The 19,328-nt window shown below is 31.2% G+C and overlaps 1 protein-coding gene and 1 long non-coding RNA gene across 14 annotated transcripts in view; one reads left to right on the forward strand and one right to left on the reverse strand.

The window, feature by feature from the left end:
* The window catches only part of Ten-m (teneurin transmembrane protein Ten-m), a 354,091-nt gene that overhangs the window by 232,135 nt on the left and 102,628 nt on the right, over window positions 1-19,328 (reverse strand). The gene's annotated exons all lie outside the window — the stretch shown is intronic.
* Window positions 688-16,589, forward strand: LOC143253239 (uncharacterized). 2 transcript variants are annotated; one of them, XR_013029464.1, is made up of 4 exons: window positions 688-867; window positions 2,356-2,467; window positions 4,132-4,170; window positions 16,349-16,589. It is a non-coding gene; the product is annotated as an uncharacterized LOC143253239 (long non-coding RNA). The 2 variants fall into 2 exon arrangements; XR_013029465.1 differs by lacking the exon at window positions 16,349-16,589 and adding an exon at window positions 4,321-6,299.

The following is a 19,328-nucleotide window of genomic DNA, read 5'->3' on the forward strand; positions in this document are numbered from 1 at the left end:
TAACTGTCTACATACTTTTACTGCATATAGAAAATGTACGCATCTATGTCATACAACACATTTGTCGTATGTATAAATTCTCAAAATGAGATACTAAATTAATATTTGTTCGGGGTTTGAAACGCTATAAAAGTCGAATCATAATAGCTTCTTTTATTGTAATTTATTTCTTAGGATATTTTAAAAGCTTCTTCATTAAGTAGAATAATACTGTAATTTTACTTAACAAATTTCACGGGGTTGTTTCTTGCATACAACTTTAACAACACAGGCAATAAGAGTTCAATGCTTTTACAGAAAAAGGAATAATGTATTGTTTTATATTAATCTTTTGATACATGTGAAAAATGATGTTATGTAAGCTTTATAAGAAAGCTTACTATGAACGACAGCAAATTTATATATGTTCTTGATCTATCATTAATGTAAACTTGTAATAAGTTATTCTTGCCATAAATTTCCTATCATTTAAATGTTTTAGTAATCAGACTGTTAATTTTTATCAGACCGTAATATAATATTTTATGTGAAGACACGTCGAGCTCATATAGGATAAAGTGAAAACAAAAAGCAACAACAACATTACTATTGTTTTTACCAGCGTAATGTTATTTAATACCCAGCAGGCTTAGAGAAAAAGGTGTCTCACAGTACAATGTTCGGGATACTTCCTTTGAGATTCGTATACTTTATTGAAATTACATATGTCATTGCACTCCTCAAGTATTACCTTTTTTGTTTCATAAACAATTTTTGTATATGTTACGTTAGGCACCAGTTGTTACATACTCAATAACAGTCTATAAGTGTTGCTAGCATTCGTTTTTTTATCAAGGAAATGAACTTCAGCTTTTTTTCTCCTGAAAGGCAAGTCAGTATTTTGTATGTAGCGTATGAATTTTGTTACGTTTGCCAAGAAGTAGCAAAGTGCTTGTTCATTTTCGATTATAGATGCAAGATAGACAGTAGGTGATGCTACACACTAAAAATGTTAATTAAAATTCTAAGATCCTGTTGAAACGTATAAAATGATATATCACACATAATATATAACTTTTTTATTTTAAATATAAGCAATAAAATGAAATTATTGAAGAATAAGAAAGGGTAAGAAATAAATGTAACATAGAACAAACCTTTAATGTACTTTTTAAAAAGTTTGTTTGTTTTTTCCATTCTGAGTGTTTTTTCTAGTTTAGAAGTAAACATAGATATAATGAATTTATTGTAAGAAAAGAAGCATCTACCTCTTAAAGAACTAGCCTATTACACGTTTCAACCGAATATTGGTTTGTCTTCTTCAGGTTCATGTCAAAACACATATTTTGTTCGCTAGAATAAGACCACTTTCTTATGCTTATATTAGCGTAGTTGACTAAAACATGTTTCTAATTGGCCAGAGTCTTCTTTGCTCAAACGTTTTATATTCTCATTCTAAAGAGAAACTTTGGTGCAAAAACTGAACTTGTATTTGTCGAATTTTGTAGATCAATAAAGACACCGAACATTTTATAATAAATTTAACAGTTTAACGTAAAATGTAATACTCCACGACAATGACTTTTAGATCACAGTTTAGATATTTGCTCTGATATTTCAATTTAAGAGATTTTTTACTATCAAATAAGCATGTCGAAAATACCTTTAGATACATTTGAGACGTGTTATTTTGTAAACTACATAACATAAATAAACTGCAAATACTAATATCGCATAAACTAATGTTCTAATGTATAACAACAGTTATCAGTGTACCTAAACTTTAAAGCACTGAAATAGGCTAAATTATACATTATTTTTTAATTTAAAAATATTATTTTAAAATCTTGATATTACTAACAATAGTCAGCATTAACTTATGGCATGTTATTAATCGTGTAAAAAACGCTTTTTTAATTAATTTAACTTTGAATTCGTGAAATAGTCATGTTTTACAATTTAACACTACTTAAAATAATCATATAATTTAAAAAGATACATATTTAAGCTTAAAGGCTACAGTTTATTTTTAAATTTGTTAAATCGATAAGCGCTTCTTTGAAATAATTCTAGAATAACAATTAATATATAAATACCATTACTAGTCTCAAGTCCCAATGACCGTTCAAACAATACCCTATGATTGAGGGTAATGATTAGAAAAAATACTGAGGGTTCTAGCTTTTTAATATATTTTTTAAATATTTAGTACATGATATCAAACTCTTCATATGGTTCTTAGAGTTCTTTAATAACTGAATATAAACAAAATAATTTAAGTGTATGAGTGAAAATCCAGTTTAAGTTATAAAAATAATAATAATAGAGAGAGAAAGATACGTGATTTTATAATATACAAAATGTTTTTCCTTACAGCAAAGCCACATGGGGCTATCTGCTGAATCCACCGAGGGTAATTAAACCCCTGATTTTAGCGTTGTAAATCCGTAGACTTACCGCTGTATTAGAGGGGTACAATATACAAATCGTAAGTACCGAGCTAGCCGATTGATGACATGCATGCTTTAACTAATATACAAAGTACAAGATAAATAAATAAACAATTTGTTTTTACTTAATGATGTGATAAAACGCTATAATGACTGCAACCGTTAAAGTAAAAATAAATACTGTGAACTCATTTGAGCTGTTGATATTATAATATTTTGGTCGTGAGTGGTTTAGATATATATCTACTTATATAAATAAAATAATAGCTATTAATGGTGGTTTATAATAAAAACTGTGCTTCAAATTTACCGGAATATATAACTAACTCCGTACAATGTATACATGTTCCTTTTTACCTATGTGTGAAAAAAACAACTGAAATCAACTTTTAAAGTTTTTTTATCAACGAAGCACCTTGGGACTTAACAAACCTGCGCTCTCGAGCTGAATCTAATTAAACACTTTCTTGCTTACAGTTAAAGTGCTTCGCTGACATTAAAAATTTAGGCACTGGGAGTAAAAATGTCTGTTTAGTGACTATTTGAGCTTCGCTCTCAGAATCATAAATCATTTGATACGAGGTAGTTAAGAGTACATTGGTACTACCAATGTGAAAGATATCCAAAACAAGGCAGCAACTGCTAAGAGAGGACGTAGAATCTAAAGCTTATCTGCTTTGACGTTCATGGGACCCAAGAGACCATTAAGGGAGCCAACCCAAACTTTTCGCTTTAATTTCTATCTTACTCAAAGAGAAACCAGTTCACTTTTCTTAGCGTTACCAACTGTTTGGTTGCATTGATAGAACATCATTAAGGCTTACTTTTTTTAAAAAAAAAAAAGAAGGCGAGGTCTGAAACGTATAAAAATAGTTTGTTTAAATCAGCAACACAATCAGGAATTTCAAACATTATTATTTTTCTCTTGACGAATCGGCTAATATTAACGTAACGATTAGTTGTAATAATTTGTTGTTGTTTTTTTTATTAAACTGTTTTTGTCAAGAGTTACTTTAATTCGTTTAATATTTAGCTCAGTATAACAAAACACACTAAAAATCTAATCGAACACATTTAATTTTTTTATTAAGTGTAATCATTTATAGACAACTTTGTGTCCAAATTAAGTCTGTTAAACTGATGTAGCTTCAAGCCCCCCAGTGGCTTAGCGGTATGTCTGAGGACTTACAACGCTAAAAACCGGGTTTCGATACCCGTGGTGGGCAGAGCACAGGTAGCCCATCGTGTAGTTTTGTGCTTAATTCAAAACAACAACAATGTATTTTCGCTGTTTTAAAATTGTTTAACGAATGCAGAAATACTAACATTTAAGATTTATAAAAACACCGTGCAATGTACATTAAACTATTTTGTTATAATTTAAAATTGTAAAACTACACTAAACAAACACATTGAAATAATTTGTGTAAAAACGAATTGTAAATGATTGTTTGTTAAGAATTAAGTACAACGCTTCACAATGGGCTATCTGTGCTGTGCCCATCCTGAGCATAGACACCCGGTTTTAAGCAGTGAAAGTCCGGAGACGTACCACTGTGCTACTGAGCAAGCTGTGAATGAAGTTTGCACTCACTGAACATATACGTGGATTGCTTTAGTTTATTGTCAAAATAATTGTGTTTTATTTTTCTCTCCATTTCCCCTATGTCTTGATGAAACCTTTTCCTTTCTTCATTGACAGAACTAAGACCTTCAGGGAAGTAGCCAATATATGATTGTGGTAAGTAAACTTTGAAACTCATATTACAACTCAACTCTTTGAATTTATCGACCATTTTAGTGACAATATTTTCATAATTTGGGCCGTTATTATTTCTAAAAATTTAGCAATAACATCTTTAAAAACCAACACATGCTTCTTTTTTTTCAGCTTTCCTTATTGTCCTTTCGAACTGTTCATCCGAAGTCAATTTTGTAATATGAGTTCAACAAAAATTCCTTATTTAAGTTTTGCTTCTGGATATTCTACATAGATACTTGAAACAATGGACACAAACTGGTTGAGCAAACTCAACGTTATGTAGACTGAAGGTAACAGGACTTTCTTTGTGTCAACAAAACTTTCATAATCAACGTTTTTTGATCCTTGTACCAATCTGACTCTGTATGGCCGCTGCTTCATTATCCAGTGTTGATTCGGCTCTGCTGTCCCATTAATATAAAAAAAAAAAACATGGAAATTTTGTATAATCGCATTGTTAACCCAACCACATACATTTAAGTCTCCACAAAGTAGCCAACTATGTTCTTTGTATTTGACCTTATTAAGAAGTTGGAGATTTTCTTACGTTTCCTTCAAGTGACCCTTAGCTCGATGTCTGGATCCTAAAATCATTAAGTTCACCATGCATGAAAAGATGTTTTAGGTTAAAAACAATCCATATCATCATTTATATTGACATCAGATTCGAAGTCAGATAAAACTGTATCAAGAGTCTCCAGTGGAGTTAAGTACAGGTGCATCAGGTCCATAAAAAAACAGATCTTATAGCAGATTGAAGATCAGAAAAAGTTTTTTTACTTGTTTGTTTAGAATTAAGCACAAAGCCACACAATAGAATATTTGTGCTCTACTCACCACGAGTATCGAAACCCGGTTTTTAGCTGTGTGATTCCGCAGACATACTACTGTGCTACTGGGGGGGGGAGATATACTTCTTATTTCGAGTCTTGTAACAACATTGCACGTTACATGAACAAAAAACAATCACTTCCGAGGTTTATAATGCTCACGTCAAACCTCTGTAATTCCAAAAGGCGAAGACTATTTCTTACCTTTATTCCCTTGTATCGACTATTCGACACAAACGGAACAAACTTTTTGCGGAGCCCATAATTTGTGTCGGTCCCCAAATTTTATTCCAAAATATGCATATTACATTTTTTTACCGATTCTGTAATGTTTTGTCTTTGTTGCTTTACAACAAATTTACTATAAATATTAAAGAATATGTCTTAATAATCTACGCAATATCTGTTGCCATAGCCATGAATAAATAGCATTGAAAAGAAAAGAGTAATGTCAAAGTGTGCACACAAACAAATACTATCCAGAAATGAGACGTCATGCGGGCTGTTAAACCACTTATATTCTAGCGATGTGTTTTTCGTAGGTTCTAGAATGAACGAAAAAACTCTCACGTCGGGATTGGTCTAGATAAATCTATAGCCCGTGGTTGTCAACATTTTAACCATAAGAAAATGTAACCCAATTTCAATGAAACATGATTCACTTATTCAAAAATGTTTATATGATGTTTTGTGAAAAATCTGTACGTAATGGAGCAGTGGGGGCGTTATAATGTTACAGTCAATCCCACTATTCGTTGGTTAAAGAGTAGCCCAAGACTTGATGGTGGGTGGTGATGAGTAACTGCTTTCCCTCTAGTCTTATACTGCTAAATTAGGGACGGCTAGCGCAGATAGCCCTCATGTAGCTTTGCGCGAATTTAAAAAAAAAACAATACTGTACGTGATGGAGAAAAAAAGATATATCTCTTTAGGATTACTGTAGATCATATAAAATTTCAAGACAATAAAACCATCGCAGGCCTGTGTTATTACAAAAGTTATTTTCCAAATGTTATGAAATAGTCTGTCAAGTATATAAAGTCAATTTCGACAGACTTTCGTTACGTTAAGCAATAAATTATTCTTCGTTGTAGTGACTTTCAAACATTTATTTACAATGAATGCTTTGTACCCGAAAAACATTATGGCTCTCATCATATGTTTTTGCAAAGTAAAAAAGTATGATGAATGTTGCTGTATTCAACGAAATATTAATATGTATTTCCATATATAAATTTATGATGATATGTTATGATAATCGAGAGCAAGTTAGTAATTTTGTAGTTTGTCCATGCTATTTAGATAAATAGCAATCTTCGTTGAAATATATACAAAATATTTAAAGAAAAAATTCTCACTTTTAAGAAAACAGTGATGATTTTAGAAAAATCTAGGTTAAATAAACTGCAAGAAAAGTGTATACAACAGGGTATGATTATTTCTCTTTCATCACCATTAAACATTTTAGTAATTATAATAACATCAACATAATAATAACAGCAATATATTATCGATCTACTCACTCCCATATACAAATTGACACTTATCTTTTATTATCAAAATTCAAAGTTTTTACACGCACACACTTGGATACAGCCATTTAACAAGATATCTCTTCACTTAGTTAATAAGATTCAAGTGGTGGCCCCGAGAGTTCGAAATAATAATACAGTACAATTCCATTTAGTGCCAGCCCCACAAATTGACCTATTTGTCCTCTGACAGATTTTGGCGAAGTTTGCACGTACCTTGTGGAAAAGTGAGTTACACCCCTACTCTGCTGCATCTCAAGCTACCGGAACTGAAATTGAGTCATATCCGTCATGACTTGTCCCCCCATTTTCAATGTGAATAATTGAACAGTGAGGTAGGGCTGCTCACGACGACACCATCTACTTGCCTGCCTACCCGTTCGATAACTATTTATGATACAGACCAGAAGTGCGTGTGTTGAGTTACTTTCTATAACAGTAAGCACATATCCCTCACCTATATAAACACACAAGCGAATAGAGATGCTATTCAAAAAAAGGAATACAAAAATGAATTCCAAACTAGAAACGTGGCGCCACATATATTGTATCGTTCCTACGAAAGAAATGTGTTCTAATATAGCTTGGATTTAAGAAATGAAAATACTTTTAGGCAGTTAAGTTTCAACGACCTGTATAAACTACATTTAATATCTTGATATCGAGCTCCCAACTGTTATTAAAGTTTACCAGTTGAAGTTTCGCTTTCTTTACTACATTTCTGAAAAGACTTTCATAGCTCTAAACCATTAGACCACACATTAAATTCTCTTTCCTTGCTTATAGGAAAAAAAAAAAAAAAACAACAACAAAAACACAGTAAATAGACATCATTTCAGAGTTCCAACTTTTTGCAATATATACGTATACCTTATTACAACTGTAATATTAAATGACAAAATATGCGTGAAATGCATCCGTTTCTATTTTCCACGTTTAATTTCATGGCTATTCTAAATTCTTAGGAAATATTTTCTTAAATTTAGTATGAGTTATCTGACGACGGCTTTAGTACTGAAAATGTTTTTATTTACCAATATCTAAACATAAAACATGCTGACAGAATTGTAGTATTCAAATATATATTTAATATCACTTTCTGTCCTCAAAAACTTAGTATGAATAACTTAACAAAAGGTGTAACACCACATTTTACTTTTTTTCGTTTTCTTTTTCTCTACGTATATATACTGTCATTTTTGTTATTTGCATTTTGCTCCGTTAAGTGAAAATTCTAAATATTAGCATGAAGTACAAAAAGAAAACGTTTCTTTTATGTTACAAATGAAATCGTTTTCGACTACTTAACTAATTATATTTGAGACTCAGTGACTCGGTGCGTTCTCTTATAATCAATATGAGATTTAAAACTACTCACATCCCCTTCCCCTTTCTCAGAAAGAAAACTTCAGTGTAAGAAGCGAGGTTTAATTCAATGGAGACTGGATGTGCATCCTTTCCCATACTGCTAATAAATTTCAATTTCAGGAAAGAAAATTAGTTTTCGAGTGAAGTAGAATCAAATTACTTGTCGGATGTAGAACTATAATCATACCCTAGATTTTCTCCTACCAAACGACTGATTCACAAAGCCAAAGCAAAAAGATAGTTTTGTTCTTCTTTGCGTTTTTGTGGTAAGTTGAATTCTACATAAAACATAACTTTAAAACGATATTCCAGATAAGCAATTACAACTAATTTACTGTTATGATATACTTATTTTACGATAGCTTAAAAACGTATGATTTTTAAAATATTTTATGTACGGTTATATAGATAATTTTACTATCTATGTACTTTTATTAACATATTATGCATAAATATAAATCACTATTGCGTGTCAATTTCTTACTATTAACAAGTACGGACCAGAAACTTAACTAAGATTTGTTTGTTTTTGAATTTCGCACAAAGGTACTCGAGGGCTATCTACTTAACTAAGTACTTTATTACAAGTAAATGTAATATATGTATGTTAAAAAAAATAATTATTATGGCCCGGCACGGCCAAGCGTGTTAAGGCGTACAACTCGTAACCTGAGGGTGACGGGTTCGCACCCCGTCGCGCCAAACATGCTCGCCCTTTCAAAAAGGTAGCACCAAGAGTTGGCGGTGGGTGGTGATGACTCGCTGCCTGCCCTCTAGTCTTACACTGCTAAATTAGGGACGGCTAGCACAGATAGGCCTAGAGTAGCTTAGTGTGAAATTAAAAATAACAAACAAAACTTCTTTTATACGTTTCCACTGTAATATATTTTGTTGTAAGCACATTCTCGTTGAAAAACACACTCTTCAGGCGTTACTAGGAGTTATTTAGACACAAACCATCTTTAAAGTTATAGTGATCATATGTATAAAGTTAGTTGTTAGATCAACGAGCTTTTATAACTCAGTTTTTTGCAAATATCGCTCAAATTTTAAAATAGTGTTGTTCAGAAAGTTGTGACAGAAAGTGTTTTTTTTTTTAACCAAATATACTTTAAAGTTGAAAAATACATATTTTTGAAAACGTTAAAAGAAGGTTCAATCTTTTGATCATTAAGAAAATTATTCGCATAAATTAATGATGAACAGAAAAATGTGATATCGTGTAACTTTGGAGAATTTATCTAGTTAACAAAATTAGAAAACATAGTGTACAAAAAATTAGACAACTATCACCAGAGGACCAAGTTTAAAGTATAAAAAATATATATCTTAAAGAGTTGGTGTTTTATTTTTCAAATTAATGTTCCTAACAGTGTTTGCTTGAATGCATTGTGCCTCATTCTGCTTAAAAAAACAATTCCACAACATATCGAAAATTTGACAGTTTTCATTCCACTTACATACAAAGTAATTGAGTGAAAAGTATCAACAACAACATGTTTAATTTGAAAAATAACATGAAATAAACTGCTACTTTCCTTCTTCATGACTTTCGCTAGATGGCGCTATATTTTTAAACCTAAGAAAATAATGGCATACTTTGAATTTAACTTCAAAAGGATTTTCTAAATTTTATGCATTTTTGAGAGGAATGGAGAATAAGGTTCGGATTTTTCATATACATATCAAAAATTAAATTTATTTTTCAACATTTAAACGACTACTTGTGACTATCCGTGACATTGCTTGCTAATTATGCAGCAACTTATACTAATTCACATTTGGTACCAGTACTTTGTAAATGCAAATATTTCAACACACCTGTATTTTCCCTTGTAACCTATGTTAGGTTTCAGAGCATAAATTAAACGATAAGAGAAGAAACAAACCATGAAACACTGTTTTCAAATATACCGATGTACAGAATTAAGGAAAAGAAACAACTGTACGTTATATAAATATTTCACTTATTACGACCATGGTTTTGCCCGTGAAGACCCATGGTCGTAATAAATAAAATATTTGTGAAACGTGTAATTACAATCGTTCTCCTGTATTATGTAATTATGGATGTTCATCAAGAATTACTAGTTTCAATTATTAACATAACAATGTTCTGGATATTTACCAGTCACAATCACTTAACATGTGTGTGTTTGGTTTGTACTTATCAAACACAATACGTTTTTGGATGTATACTTCATTCTAACTAGTTGCTATTATTTTCAAATATTCCGTACAATCAAATCCTTAAATATTCTTTCCTAATTAGAATCAAGAATATGACTGAGTGTAGAAGAACTTATTTTAAAATAGGATGTTATATTGTATTGTTGCTCTTTCCAGCCTAAAACAAAAATAACAATCCTTTTCGTTAACTTACAATAATCCAAATTTATATTTCTATATAAACAGTAATTTTTGTGTTTTTTTCAGCACAAAGTTACAGGAACCATCTGCACCCTATTCAGCTACAAAATTTGAGCCTCCGATTTTAGCGTTATAAGTTCTTAACCTAACCGCTGGTCTCCTCGTGTACTACACAGTAATAATAATAATATATATAAGATTATGTGTATGCCACACAGTAATAATAATACGTATAAGATTATGTGTATGCTACACAGTTATAATAATAATATGTGTAAAATTATGTGTATACCGCACAGTAATAATAATAATACGTATAAGATTATGTGAATGCCACACAGTAATAATATGTATAAGATTATGTGTATGCTACACAGTAATAATAATAATATGTATAAGATTATGTATATGCCACACAGTAATAATATGTATAAGATTATGTGTATGCCACACAGTAATAATAATAATAATATGTATAAGACTATGTGTATGTCACACAGCAATAATAATAATATGTATCAGATTGTGTGTATGCTTTTATTTCCATTTACTTCTGACCTCCACTGGGATAGTGGTAAGTCTACTGATTTACAAAACTAAAATTAGCCCCCCACTGGTTCAGCGGTAAGTTGACGGATTTACATCTCTAAAATACGAGATTTCATTCCCCTCGGTGGATTTAGCAGATAGCCCGATGTAGCTGTGCAATAAGAAAAACAAAGCTAAAATTAGAGGTATGGTTCCCTTTGGTGCACAGAGTTTATAACCCAATGTGATTTTTGTAAGAAGAACAAACACATTATTCACTTCTTTCTTTTTTTTCAGTCAAAAATGTCTAACCATTTCAACCGAATCTCATTTTAATTTAACAACTTTCATCATATTATATTTTTATATTTACATAAAGTTTTATTATTTTAGTGGTCTCTAAACAATTATATTTATTTGTTTTATTCAATCCAATAAAGGTGAATAAAAGAAAAGAATAAAAAAAACACACATCAACAGATAATAATATATTTTAATCTCTTTGTTAGAACGTTCGCAAGAAGCTATGCAACTAGAGAGCTACCTACGTATCCGTAATTGTGAAATTTACCAGAATAGAGATTCTCCTTCCGTGCTACCAAAGTGGCACAGCGGTATGTCTGCACACTTACAACGCTAGAAACAGAGTTTAGATACCTGTGGTGGGTACAGCACATATGGCTCATTTTATAGATTTGTGCTCAACTTCAAACAAACGAACAAGCAATTTTCTGTACGCGGAATTAGCGTCGGAGGTACACGAAAAAAATAGAGCTTTCTGAGTATGTGTATACATTTATATATATATATATATATATATGTATATATATTAGTTTATTATAACCAAAAACAAGCCGAAACAAAAATAAATTAAAAAATAGAAAAGACTGGCGAATGGAAATTAAGACTGATAGACGTGGGTCCTACTTCCGTAGTCACCTCCAAAACGTAGGGTACATGTTATATCCCACATTATATCTTGTACCATGGAATCATTTCAGTTAGAGCAGTATTTTTTATTGTTTTACTTATTTTTGTTTAGGCTTATTTTTGGTAATAACAAACTAATATAATTAACCAGAGGTTATGATTTGCTGTTTTTTTAACGCAATCCTTCCTTTTAATCGTGTTTACTTAATTCTGTTGGTATTTATTTTCTGGCCCGGCATGGCCAAGTGGAGGGTCGTGGTTCGAATCTCCATCACATCAGACATGCTCGCTCTTTAAGTCATGGGGTGTTAATTACGTCACAGTCAATCCCACTATTCGTTAGTAGAAGAGTAGCCCATTAGATGGTGTTGACTAGTTGCCTTTCCTCAAGTCTTACACTGTTAAATTAGAGACGTTTATCACAGATAGCCCTCATATAGCTTAGCGCGAAATTAAAAACAAAAGGTTTTCGCTAAAAAGATATACATGCACACACCCTACTTTCATTAATCTTAAACGTTCTCTCTGCCTGCATATACTCGCCACTATTTTCTTCCCTTCACACTCACAAAAATCGCACTACAAGTTATTCAATTGTACTAGGAAAAAAAAAAAAAATTTTTCTGGCTCATAATTACGAGTTAGAAATATTAATTTTTGCTACTAAGTTATTATGTTATTCCTGGGTTTATACTTCAAAGAAACATTTTAAACACAAAGTGACACGTCAGCTCGAACAGGTTGAGAACCCATTGTACTTGAAGTTTTATAAGATTAGTATGTTTGCGTCCTGAACATCTTCAAAACTTTATGACTCGAGAGAGTTTCAACTGTGAACGAAACATTTTCGAAACTGTACAAATTTAGATTACTTCAATTTTGTCCTGAATAACTTCAAAGATTTATAAAAGAGGCAATTTTTTTAATTTTAAACAATATCAAAAGTTCATAAACCTTAAGAGTACTAATGTGAGATATTCATATCAAAGCTTTGAGCTTGAAGTATGTATTTAGAAGTTTTAAACCTCTAAAATATCACTGAGTTTTTGATAAACAATTTTAAAATAAATCAGTTTTAACGGTTGAGTTGGTCTTTATGCAATTACCCAACTGAGGTCGTTGGCAGTCAACTCGGTTAAACACGTTAATGTATTTGCTGTTTTAGTACTGCTAGTTTTACTATGAAGTGAAATTTCACAGTTTAAAGAAGTATTATGTAGTCTCAGTACTGTGTTAGTTTAAATTTCTTAAAGCCGTCTAGAAGGTGTTGTATACAAAAATGTAATAATACCTGTGGGAACGTTTTTCCAAGATCTAAAACAAACCTAAAACCTGGGATTTAAATTTCAAGCAGCTCAACGAGGAGAAAAATTGCACCAACTAATTATGGTTAATCTGAGCTAATAACTGAAATATTAACAATGTAATAAGCACTGTGTAAATACAGACAGTACACTGTATTAAAAAGTCTATAAAATAGCTTTATGAAATTCAGCCCAGTTGTTTTAGCATTGCATTAATAAATTCATATTTTTAAATAAATATAATTTTTAAATCTTCTTTGAAAAATGTATTTTGTTTTTCTGGAACATAAAAGCTGACCTAGTAATTGGAAGTAGTAATGATGTTTCTGATTTGGCTTCAACACGATATTCTTATCCAAATTACGATAGCTTATAAAAAATGGCGTAATATCTTTATTCCTTGTGCTGTAAGGACATTCCACTCCCAACAAATTGTTGTCATTAATAATTTGGTCACGTGTGTCAACTACATACGGCTATATTACGCAATTAACAATTCCAAATTTCTTTGTTTTTTCTCTAGTGTTTTATATTATATTTTTCTATTGCTACACTTTTATACAACGAAGCATACTGCAAAAGTGTAGATCTTAACGTTATTAAATGTTTAACCTCTTTGTTAGCTTATGCACATCTTTGCGTAAGGTTAACTTCATTATTTCACCAAGGTTACTAGTAGTCAATCTTTAGAACTTCATCTCAAGCCAATGTTGAAAAGGTACTTTCTCCTATTAACTCTTGCACACAGTTTGGTGTTTTAAAAATAAGACAGTTAAATTATGTAATACAATATTTTACACACAGTGTCACAGCTTTCTGATTTATCAAAATCTGTCTTGCTTTGTAGAGAATAAATATTAAACCTAATGATTTATCAGTTCTTTTTGCTGCCCAAGTAATTTTGTCTAACGCTTTTTTTTAGTTCTTTCAGTTCTAATAGTGTAATAGTCTACACTTCTTATAGTTTGCCATTTTCTTGTTGCAAATCTCACTGAAAATGACATTCGTAATAATATTGTAGCAAACTGTAGGCCTACAATAACACTGCTGCGTGTCGGAGCCATTTAATGGAATAGGTCTAAACTTAGCCCATTACTTAAACAATAATATTCTGGTTGAGCCTTAAACACTTTCACTATTGCACAAACCTCAAGTATTTCAACTATATCTTAAATAATTTCAGAATGTTTTAAGGGGTCTATATAATACACTGTGTATCTTAAACAAGTTGAAGCCTTTACATTATGATGATCATTATTTGCTTTATAAAGTTCAGTTCTGTATATAATTTTGTGAATTGTTAACCCATGTCGTGTTATCCCTAAATTGCCACGAAGTATGTAAACTTACACGTCTGTAATGCTACCAGTAAAAATTTTATTATAATCAGTTCTACCTAATGATGTTTATAATGGTATAACAAATAGCTTTTAATGCTTCGTGGCTTCCACAAATCCTTTATTCAAATTAGTTGCTGATGAAATTAGAAATATTAGGCAAAATCTAACAAATAAAGGTTCTGCGTCAGTCTATCAATATTTTATAACCAGCTTCTTTTCGAACGTTGAATATATATATATATATATATAAAGGTTTAATGTGTTGAAAATAAAATTTCTTATGCTCTTAGTTTATTATAAGCACTGTATTAACAAAGTTGATATGTAATCTTACAACAAATTTCTTTTTCGAATTCTATGTCAATTTTTACACATTATGCAACAATGAATTCTTTTAACTTCTAAGAAATCTTATTCCCAAAAGAGTGCTCCTCGATATGTTTGATTAGACATTTTTAGTAAGTCTCTATTGAGGTTGTTATGAAACTACATAAGTTTGCCTCGCAAAATATATATGTGTGTATGTGTGTGTGTGTACATATGACAACACTGAACGATGTTATCGACCAGAAGTTTCTATAGGACCACATTTATTGACATTAAGTAAACACAACTAGAAAGCATTACAAGTACGAATTAGAATTCAGTTCATTGTTTAAAATTCATTGATGTGGAACAGTTGCCCTCCCTCTTTTATATTAAAACTGTATATATATATATAAGTACGTTTGTATAGAGAAAAAACTAGTATAGTAATTTAGGATAGTCGACTTTGTGCTAACTGTTCTAAACTACAGTGTGCTATAAGCTGTTTGGAAACTTTTTCGCTGACTGTAATGATCAGATACACTGTTTGTTTGTTTTTCGTATTTTTTACTATTTACTTTATATACTATGACAAGTTCGTAGTTATCAACTTAAATAAGTTGAAAATCTTTTGTTAGAATTTGAAATTGAAAATTTAAGTAAACTTTATTGTATCACATCGGAGTTTCCTCAAAGTAGAGTTTACATATCATATGATCTCACTAAGAAACATAACAAAGTATTAACAGCGATAACAGACACCAAGATGCAGGACAGGAAATACGTGATCTGAATTGTAAACGAAATTTGACAAGACATAAAAAAGTCGCGTTATGAGTGAAAAGCTTTGCGAAAGCAACTAGTAGTAAGTAAGGGAAGAAAGTTTTGATAAACATTCTCACAAATTCTGGAAGGTTGACATGATGACTTTCCACTTAGTAAGAACAGATGGTATGTCAATTATTCTAAATTGTCACCCTTAAAAAGTTGAAAAATTTAAAAGAGAGTTTATTAAGAGATCAAGTTGCGTGTAAAGTATTGTGCTTACGACAAAGATCTTGAATGCAAAATTCTAATGTGTACCTTAGCTTAAATGGTATCATGTCTTATCTTAATTCCAGAAAGTTCAATTGTTTATAAATGCGCTTGACATGGAATACTTAATGACGTAATGAGAAAAACTACACATCTTTTGTCCGATCAGTTGTGAATGAATGAATTATTTTAAAGGAAATTGAGGAATGAAATTCTACTTTTACTTTTTAACAAGACAATGTATATGATATAATGTAAGTGACAAATTAAACTACAAGATTCATGACGAATTATGAATTTTAAATATACTTAAGCAGTCATAAAATAAAATATATTTTTCACATGGTACTTCTTCATTTGGATACCATTTTTGGTACCTAATAGCATTTGAAAGTTCTGACATGTTGGACGAAGTGGTTAAAATTGTCTTTATTATGATCATTCTAAACATTTCTCTATGTGTTTGTGCATATGTACATTTATTTCATTAACAATAAAAACATGAACTCATGCCTTATGCTTAGCGCAAGGTTTTTCTTTTTTTTCTTACCTGTTGCTGTTTTTGAAACGAACATACATAGACGACTTTAGTTTCTATTTTATCTTTTTTACAGAGCGCGGCCTTATTGGCACCGGAAATGGACGAAATCACCATTATAGTCAGCAGACCAGGATGTTACAAATTTATCAATTATGTTTCCCAAGAGAGGGTCCTGACCACGTAGCTCAGATTTCCAATACTACAACCACTCTAATGTGTCTCCAGAGAGAGATAGTGAGGGTAAATAGAGACAAGATGGAAAATACTCCAGTTAAATGCAATAAAAAAAAAACATCTTTGTTGGATAACTTAAACTTGTCTTGCTCAATTCAATTCCTTTGTTTTGTTTAGTTGTATTTTACGTGAATCTTTCTTCTTTAATATCGAAAAACAATACTAATGTTTCACAACTCTAACTTGATGTTTCTGTTAGTTACAAAGGGTGATCCAAATACTGCTTACATGAATTAGTCACTTACACTTATGAAACAGTGCTAATTAACATCGATAACGATATTAGGGTTTGAATGTAAATTTCTCATTGAACGTAAAACTGGTACAACACTAAAAAAGTTGCTTATATTTACTCTCAGTGATCAAAAATGTTCATAAGTTCAATACGCGGGAAGAAAAAAGATTCCTGCGTGTCTTGTTTCTTTTTTCATTTTGTTTTGTTTTTTTTACATCTTATACATACTGAAATATGGAGATCCACAAGAAAAACTAATAAAGAAGAAATAATAATGTAAACAAGGCTTCACATTGTGTGCGTTTCAGAAACTCGTTTTTACGTCAACAGGAAGACACTATTTTTTACGGATGAAACTAGATGCTTGTAAAGCAGTTTTCATAAAGAAAAAAAGATGAAAAATAATATATTTTATTTCTAAAATATAATATCTAATACTTAAATATCGTTCTTCGAAATGTTTTTTTTCTATAGTTTCTACCTTTTAACATTTTATAAAATAATAGTAACATCCTATATTCTTAGAGTAAATCGTAGCGCATACCTTGACATTTCAGTTCTTTTATTGGGTTATCGATCGTCAAATAAATGTTCCGCCGCGGGGTTAAAAACACCCTTGTGAGTCACATGTGGTTTATCCTTATCAACATGGCGTAACCATTCTACCAAGGGGCGCTAAAATGCGTCCGGAATAGTAACCCTGATACTATGAGGGCCAATAAGGATGTTCGCAAAGTCGCTGAGCTATATGGTAACAGATTTTGTGCTTTGGACTCATTTAAAGATTTCAGGGCGCATTTTTTAAATTACGCTTGTATCTCCTCTCAACCTTTAGGACAAACCTTTAGCTTACCTCGAGTCCACCCTCCAAGTTTGATCTACAAGCTCTAAAATTACAAAATATGGGAGGAGCTCGTAATAAACAAACAAATTCACAAACACAAAACGTAGAGGATTACGGAGGTAATATAACACAACATTAAAGGACAACAATGGACCTTTAGGTCTATCGACGGAGTTCATACGTCCAGTTATTTTATCTGTGTGATATGTCAGGTGATCACCGTATGCAGACATAATGCTTTTATTTTACATCATAGCCTTTCCTTATAATTTTTTGAATTAGTTGAAACAATGTTGAAACTAAATCAAATAGCGATATTTTAATAAAACTTAAAATATTTGTATATAGTGATTAGGAGTGAAAAGTAGCATAGTATAATTATATCGTAAAGTCTTCAGACACAGATGAAGACGAATCACTACCTATTAAAACTGTTTAAGTGACTACGTAACAAGAAATGACACAATCTGAAGGAGTTACCAGAATAAAATGTTTTAAGGACATCTTGCTCTATAAAAAACCAATAATTCAAACATTGGCTTATAAAATTGTGAAAAATTAATAAAGCAACAAGTTAAAATCATATTCTAAAAACTAAACTAACAAAACAGTGCTTTTTATAACCACATTTTAATATACTAAATTTTCACTTAAAAATGCGTTAAAGTTTGAACATCATGTAAGGCTTAATTGTTTAAAAGGCAGATATGCTTTAAAAGTCACAGATGTCTAACAACGATCTTTGCACAGTTTGTAGATGCAAGCTGTTAAAAATAAACTTTTTAGCAGATCACAAAACAACAAAATGCTACAATATCTTTAGTGCAACCAATAGTTTGGTTGAATTATATATATTTTAAATGTTACATTTCAGCTGAACATTATTAACGTATTCTACTGTGTCTCTGATTTCCAGAGCACCAGGTGTTGTTTTTAATTTTGATGGATGAAATGTTATAACATAAAAGCAATGCCTCTAAAGGCTTATATTTAAATGTGTATCTGTTAAAACCGAGTCATTTTGTTACGGATTATAATTAACGATAATGAAACACTAATGTGAAACAAAAGATAGGTACTTACTCCGTAACTTTGCTCTGGAGGAATAATGACAAAATATATTGTTAATGATGTTCCACGCCTCATATTGATACCACTAATACCTCTCTCTTTACTTACACACAGCTGATAAATTCGACAAGTATACCATCTCTCTCATCTTTTTCTTTCGTGTTATAATCACCTTTCCAACATGGACCATCTGCGGCACCAAATAGTCTCCGGTTGGAAATAGAGGGTTTCGTTAAGAAAGAGCGTCAAGACTTTGACTTAAACGAATTACTGACTCATTAGGGTAATCCGCTGTTAACTTCGTTTGTTCAAGTCATTAATCACTGACAAAAGTCGGGGACTGAGCAAGCTTCTTCCTAATGGAGCAACCTAAAAGAATCTCTTCCTGTTTTAATGTATGATGCTTTTTCTCGCCTAACACAAAGTGATATGTACTCCGAAATGACTGTATATAAGCTTCCCAGATTTTGTTTTTTGGTGTTTTTTCACTCTTCTTATAAAACAACATTATAAATGTATGTAAAGACGCGTGACCGATAACTAAACATTATAATTTGGTTTTCTAAGCCTAAATATTACTCAATCTCTTCTACTTACGAAGTTTATTCCTTAAATTATGCGCATTTTTTCAATGAGTATATTTATTTCAAATGTTGAAGAATCTTAAGA

The sequence above is a fragment of the Tachypleus tridentatus genome, chromosome 6 (genome assembly GCF_004210375.1).
Source record: "Tachypleus tridentatus isolate NWPU-2018 chromosome 6, ASM421037v1, whole genome shotgun sequence".
NCBI classification, from domain to species: domain Eukaryota; kingdom Metazoa; phylum Arthropoda; class Merostomata; order Xiphosura; family Limulidae; genus Tachypleus; species Tachypleus tridentatus.